Source organism: Solanum stenotomum, chromosome 7, assembly GCF_019186545.1.
Source record: "Solanum stenotomum isolate F172 chromosome 7, ASM1918654v1, whole genome shotgun sequence".
Classification (NCBI taxonomy): domain Eukaryota; kingdom Viridiplantae; phylum Streptophyta; class Magnoliopsida; order Solanales; family Solanaceae; genus Solanum; species Solanum stenotomum.
Genome location: NC_064288.1, coordinates 61527584 through 61534813, shown reverse-complemented (window position 1 = coordinate 61534813; position 7230 = coordinate 61527584). Strand labels below are relative to the sequence as shown.

The following is a 7230-nucleotide window of genomic DNA, read 5'->3' as shown; positions in this document are numbered from 1 at the left end:
CTGAAGCATAACTTCTTCAGGTAGAAAATTAGCTATCTTGTTTTCCTGAAGAATATGCCCAATTTTGGCTTTTCTCCTTTAGTTGTGTTTTTCTCCAATATTTTATAGCGAAAAATGGTTTACTTTCTACTGTGGACTTCTGACATTTCTTTATTTTTTCTATGGTTTTAGACTTCCCATGGTATCAACAAAGTTAGAGATTTCCAGCTAAATGTTTGCCAAGGAAGAGGTTAGGGAGGGTCATGAATTGTTGTATATAATGGGAGTGCTTCTAGAATCAATGAAATTGGGCTCCATATTTATCCAGTTTCTGAGTATGACTCTGGCGAAGGGATACCATATGCTCCTGTAGATTGGCCAAATGCGGGTGATAAGTGGGGCTGGCGGGCAGGGAAAAGAGTTACAAGTTCTGGCACCTTTAGAGATAGATATTTGTATCTTCCAAAGAATTTTAACGCTCCAAAAGGTGAAAAGAAAAATGCTTTTCGAAGTTAAATTTCATTTATAAAGTATCTCCAGTCTGAGTACCCTGACATGGATATAAACCAATTTTTTGCCTCATTTAGTTGGATGATTCCTTTGAAGTAGTCGCCAAGCTCAAAAGGTTAGCTTCGACAAGTCTCTTTGGTATATAACATGTTGATATTTACTCAATTCTTTGCATCAATTAAAAATCACTTCCCACATCTTTTTATTGATCTTATGCCAAATTTGTTTTCTTTTTTATTAGATATTGATTTTGAATCAGATATGAAAGAGAGGACTACATCTTTAAGGACAGAATTGCAGTCTTGACTGTCTGATTCTTTTATAAGAGCCATTACTTGAAAGGCTGGTAACAAAATTAGTAGCAGTTTAACAGTAGAAAATCCTTTTTTGGCCATGCTTTGTGATATTTGTTGTATTGAGCTTGGTTTTTGCCGAGACTGTAGTTTTATTCTTTGTTGCAAAACTATCAGTTCAAACTATGATGGGTACAATTACATTCTATGTGAGGCAACAGTTGATGGCTACATATGTGGACATGTTTCCCATCTAGACTGTGCTCTACGAGCTTACATGGCTGGGACAGTTGGAGGAAGCATAAATTTGGATGCACATTATTTATGTCGGTACTGTGATTCAAGGATGGATTCGGTTCCCTTGGAAGCTTTTAAACACCTGCACATCTGCTACTTCTCGTGCTGACATCAAAAAGATTTTGAATGTTGGCATTTGTATGTTGCGTGGCTCACAAAAAAGAAGTGGAAAAGAGTTGTTGTATCATATTGAATCAATCAAGGCAAAGGTATAGCTAATTGAAGAATTGTACATTTTTCCCTTATGATACTATCTTTTTTCCATTTGAGGTTTTACCAGAATGACCAATTTTATAATCATATCAGACGAAAGGAGTTTGCATTCAAGATTCATCCAAAAATGATAGCTGTGTAGATAGCACTGGTAACTTCTATGCCCTCTCATCATCTTGTTTGTGTTGATATGTTACTTTGACTTGAATATTTGTATCTGAGTAGGACATTTCAGTATGTGCAAATGTGGTTCTCTTTCTGTAGGTATTGTTTATTTCAGGACAGAAATATATACATTTGTTGATTTTTTTCAAGTCAACTACCCTACAGTTTAGACGATTAGATAAAAAAACTTATTATATATGGTTTAAAGAGATAAAAGACACAATTGATATAAAGATTTTTATACTTGTTCGAATCACCGATGAGGTTCCTAATCCATTCCCCTTGGTTTCCTTAGAGCTTGAATGTTTCTGATTAGACAAATAGCGTATTGTGAACTCCTTGACATGAAAGATTACAGTTCACTTGTTGGTAACATCCTCTACTCGTATAGTTTTCTAAACTCTCCTTTTCTTTTCTTTTCACTAGTTAACTTTATTAAATACAATATTTTTAAAAGATGAAATAGTCACTAGGATAAGCGTGTGCTAACTTGTTTCCATCTTTAGGAATGCCATTTTTGCTTGATGCAAATCAATCTTCCTTGATTCTGATAGGGTGTGCTATCCTTTTAGTTGGTTGTTGACTCGTCTTGATATCATTTTTACACGAGTCAATCTCCTCAATTTTGGTACAATCGTTTATCAATCTTCCTTAATTCTGGTTGTGTGCGACTTCCTTCCTTATTTAGATTTATGCTATCTTTTCACAGATTTTGGATGTATCTTTTTTTTCTCTGATCATTTAGGATTAGTTCATTATTACAACATAAAGTTAATAGAGCTAACAATATGTGTTATTTGGTTCTGCCTTTAGCTATACTACTATGATTTACTGGAGCGTTTCAGTTAGGCTGATATATCCAGATATTGTTGTTATTGTGTTTGTGGTTCTTCTTACTGGGCTTGAAGTGGAACCATATTTTCTAGGGGGGAAATGCTAGTTTAAACTGATGAATGGTGAGCATAGTCAATCCAGTTAAACTGCCTTTAGCTATACTACTATAAATAGAGGGGTTCCACATATTTTTCAATAACAAAATTTTGAACTTCTTTCTTTTCTACTAAATCTAGTATTCTAAGTGTACTTTACATTTGTTGAGTGGTTTCTTGACATCGTGCTTTTAAGTATCGATACACCTGTGAGTACGATTATTCTGTTATGAGAGGATATATTCCATTAAACTTGGGTACTTGAGGGGACTAATTTCCTTAAGAAAACATTGTGCATTTAGTGGGCTCAGTTTTCTTTTTTTTTTGAGAAAATATTTTGTTTAATATTTTAAATTTGTTTCAGATTCTATTTTCTTTACTGGTTTTAAGTTTCTAGTTTTGAAAATATTCTTTAAATTTTGTTGTTTCTTACCAAGTTCTTGAAAATTATTGTTCTAAGTATCTTAGTAATAATTTCACACTAAAGGTGGCTTTGAACTTTAGGTATTTATGTCAAGCATGTTGCATTAAACACAAACATTCTGGTGATCAACTTTGATGTGTCCTTGGGAGGAGAGTGTTTTTGTATCCCATGCTGAAAAGTCTAACATTTATCTTCATCTGAAGCATAACTTCTTTAGGTAAAAAATTAGCTATCTTGTTTTCCAGAAGAATATGCCCAATTTTGGCTTTTCTTCTTTGGTTGGTGTTTTTCCAATTTTTTATAGCAAAAAATGGTTTGCTTTCTACTGTGGACTTCTGACATTTCATTATTTTTCTATGGTTTCAGACTTCCATGGTATCAATAGAGTTAGAGATTTCCAGCTAAATGTATGCCAAGGAGGAGGTTGGGGAGAGTCGTGCACATGTTGTTTATAATGGGAATGCTTCTAGAATCAATGAAATTGGGCTTCAACATTATCAAGTTTCTGAGTTTGACTTTGGCGAAGGCTTACCATATGCTCCTGTAGATTGGCCAAATGCTGGTAATAAGTGGGGCTGGCGGGCAGGGAAAAGAGAAACAAGTTTAGGTACCTTTCAAGATAGATATTTGTATCTGCTGAAGCATTTTAAGGCTCCAAAAGGTGGAAAGAAAAATGCCTTTTGAAGTAAGATTTCAGTTAAAGAGTATTTGCAGTTTGAGAATTCTGACATAGATATAAACCAATTTTTTGCCCTATTTAGTTGGATGATTCCTTCGAAGCAGTTGCCAACCTCAAAAGGTGAGCTTCGACAGGTCTCTTTGGTATATAGCATGTAGATATTTATTCGGTTCTTTGAATCAATTAAAATAACACTTACTACATCTTTTTATTGACCTGATGCAAAATTTGTATTCTTTTTAATTAGTTATTGATTTTGACTTAGATATAAATGAGAGGAGTACATGTTCAGGGAAATAATTGTAGTCTTTAATGTCTGATTCTCCTATAAGAGACATTACTTGTAAGGGTGGTAACAAAATCTGATGCAGTTTAACAACAGAAAATCCTTTTCCAGCCATTCTTTGTGATATTTGTTGTATTGAGCCTGGTTTTTGCCGAAACTGTTGTTGTATCCTTTGCTGTAAAACTATCTGTTCAGACTATGAAGGGTACAGTTACATTAGATGTGAAGCAAAAGTAGATGGCTACATATGTGGACATGTTTCCCATCTAGACTGTGCTCTACGAGTTTACATGGCTGGGACAATTGGAGGAAGCATCAATTTGGATGCACAGTATTTATGTCGATACTGTGATTCAAGGATGGATTTGGTTCCACATGCTCTGAAGCTTTTAAACACCTGCACATATGTTGTTTCTCATGCTGACATCAAAAAGATTTTGAATGTTGGCATTTGTATTTTGCGTGGCTCACAAAAAAGAAGTGGAAAAGAGTTGATGCATCGTATTGAATCAATCAAGGCAAAGGTATAGCTAATTGATAAGATGCACTTTTTTTTCCTTATGATGCTATCTTTTTTCCATTTGAGGTTTTCAGTTACTAGAATGACCAATTTGATAATCATATCAGCTTACGAAAGGAGTCCGCATTCAAGATACATCCGAAAAGGAAAGTCGTGTGGATAGCACCGATAACTTCTCTGTCTTCTTATTATCTTGTTTGTGTTGATCTGTTACTTTGACTTAAATATTTGTATCTGAGCAGGTCATTTTAGTATGTGCAAATGTGGTTCTCTTTCTATCAGTATTGTTTATTTCAGGACACAAAAATATATATTTGTTGATTTTTTCAAGTCAACTACCCTACAGTTTAGACGATTAGATAAAAAAACATATTATATAAGGTGTAAGGAGATAAAAGACACAATTGACACAAAGATTTTTATTCTTGTTCGACTCACCGAAGAGGTGCCTAATCCAGTCCCCTTGGTTTCCTTAGAGCTTGAATGTTTCTGATTAGACAAATAGCCTATTGTGAACTCCTTGACATGAAAAATTACAGTTCACTTTTTGGTAACATCCTCTGCTCGTATAGTTTTCTAATCTCTCCTTTTCTTTTCTTTTCACTAGTTAACTACATTAAATACAATATTTTTACAAGATGAAATAGTGACTAGGATAAGCGTGTGCTAACTTGTTTCCATCTTTAGAAAAGTCATCCTTTCTTGATGCAAATCAATCTTCCTTGATTCTTATAGGGTGTGCTTTCCTTTTAGTAGGTTGTTGACTCGTCTTCATTTCATTTTTAGGCAAGTCAATCTCCTCGATTCTGGTACAATGGTTTATCAATCTTCCTTAATTCTGGTAGTGTGTGACTTCCTTCCATGTTTAGATTTATGCTTTCTTTTCACATATTTTGGATGTATCTCTTTTTTCCGATCATTTATGATTAGTTTCATCATTACAACATAAAGTTAATAGAGATAACAATTTGTGTTATTTCGTTCTTCCTTTAGCTATATTGCTAAGATTTACCGGAGCGTATCTGTTAGGCTGATATATCAATATATTGTTGTTATTGTGCTTTTGATTCTTCTTACTGGGCTTGAAGTGCAACCATATTTTCTAAGGGGGGAAATGCAAGTTTAAACTGATGAATCGTGAGTTTAGTCAATCCACTTAATTGTTGAGTATAAGATGATTTGATTATTATTTGAACAATTAAATTTAGTGGTAAAACTATAATGATATTCAACTTTACCGTTTGACTGATTATTTTATATTTCAACGACATATAGTTTATATGTGAATAAGTGATGTCATCTAGCTATAAATACTTTACATCTAATAGTTTTATATGATGTATCATTAAGAAATTGTTCCATCTTTTTTTGTAAAATGATCAATTTTTTGTATATAAGGAAAGCTGAAACCAATTCTCAACATGCATAAAAACTTTTCAGTAAGATTTTTAGACTGCCGATAAAGGAAGATCAACCGATCAAAGATGCAGAGTGATTATGGCATAAGAAAAGTAATTTAACCACTTTGATACTACAATACAAAAAACTTCAATATGTGAAGTCCAATATCCACATTGATTCCAAAGATGTTCAAGGTGATTCAGCAGCTTCAAAATATCATCAAGAGCAAATTGCCTATTGAAGCTTCTATCTCTATTAAGTTGTAAAAGAAAAAATAACGATGGGTGTGTAATGTCTCATTTCTTGTGATTTTGTTTTAAATTGTGAAATGACCATTTTACCTTTCCCCGTACCGTTTTCATGCTTATTTGGTTTTTCGGGAATGGTTGGTGACTGGTGAGGTCCCTGATGTGATCGGGTGTGTTTTTGGTAATTTGATCCCTCTTGAGTTGAGAATTCTTGATAGGGTTAACTTTGGTCAACATTTTGAGTTCTGAATGTCGGATGGGAATTTCGTCAGTTTCATCGCTTTTGAAACGCCGAGTTTGAGCTAGTAGAGTGGTTGGTAAGGTTTTCAGGGCCTTAGGTTGAGGGTTGGGAGTTCAGGTGAGAAGTCGATCTTTAGGCCTAAACAAATGTCCGAGAGGGTATTTTTGTCTAAATGAACTTTTTATTTTGAAATTCAAAGATTTCATTGTGTCCGGAATGTCAAGTTTAGTGGGGTAGCATATTTGATTTATTTTTATTGGGTCTCGAATAAATCCTAAGGGTTCGTTTAGAGATTATATTGTGTTGCCCGTCTGGGGGATTGATTATATTGTGTTGCTGGTGTGGGAGCTTGATTATATTCTGTTGCTTATGTGGGGGCATGTATGTGTTGCTTAACCTATGTTGAGGCCTTAATTGTTGTTCTATTTGCTTTGAGAGCATGTGATTCATGCGTTGCATATGGGAGAGGCTTGTAATGCTATTTGACCTGTAATGCCCGAGTGAGTGGCTGAGTTGGAAACATTATAATGCTTTGAGTAAACGAAATGCTTTCTAAATGGAATTCACTTATTTCAAATGAACTCGTTCTTATTATTTTTCATATGAGGGTGTATATCATGATTCAACTAAGTTTTGAGAAATGTAGACTATTAATACATGTTGAGTTGATTATTGCCACCATGTTATATATGTATTTTGATGCATCCATCCTCATTCATCATATCATGTTCTTGGGAAATTTAGAAAAATGTGGAGATTCGTTTTGAGAAAGAAAATGAGACACCATTTTATATCCTTGACCACGCTAAGGTGGCAAGTTGATGAGATATTGAGATTGTGATTTGGTATATGAACTGCGATCCTCCATGGGTCCTTTTCTGGAAGCCTTAGCTCTACTAGGTGTATATGACAGGTTGTGCGACAACCTTGATTCCACCGTACCACCACATCATTACATCTTCTCCTTACATTGCATTAATTATTTGAGTTGCTTGAGTTGTGTGTGTTATGGGAATTATTGTTACCTTATGCGTTTACTTTACTC

General features: G+C 34.3%; 2 pseudogenes; both read left to right on the top strand.

Annotated features, from left to right (window-relative positions):
• Positions 1-211: 211 nt before the first annotated feature.
• On the top strand, positions 212-2397 carry LOC125870129 (uncharacterized; annotated as a pseudogene).
• An 818-nt stretch (positions 2398-3215) lies between these two features.
• On the top strand, positions 3216-4501 carry LOC125870128 (uncharacterized; annotated as a pseudogene).
• Positions 4502-7230: the final 2729 nt, after the last annotated feature.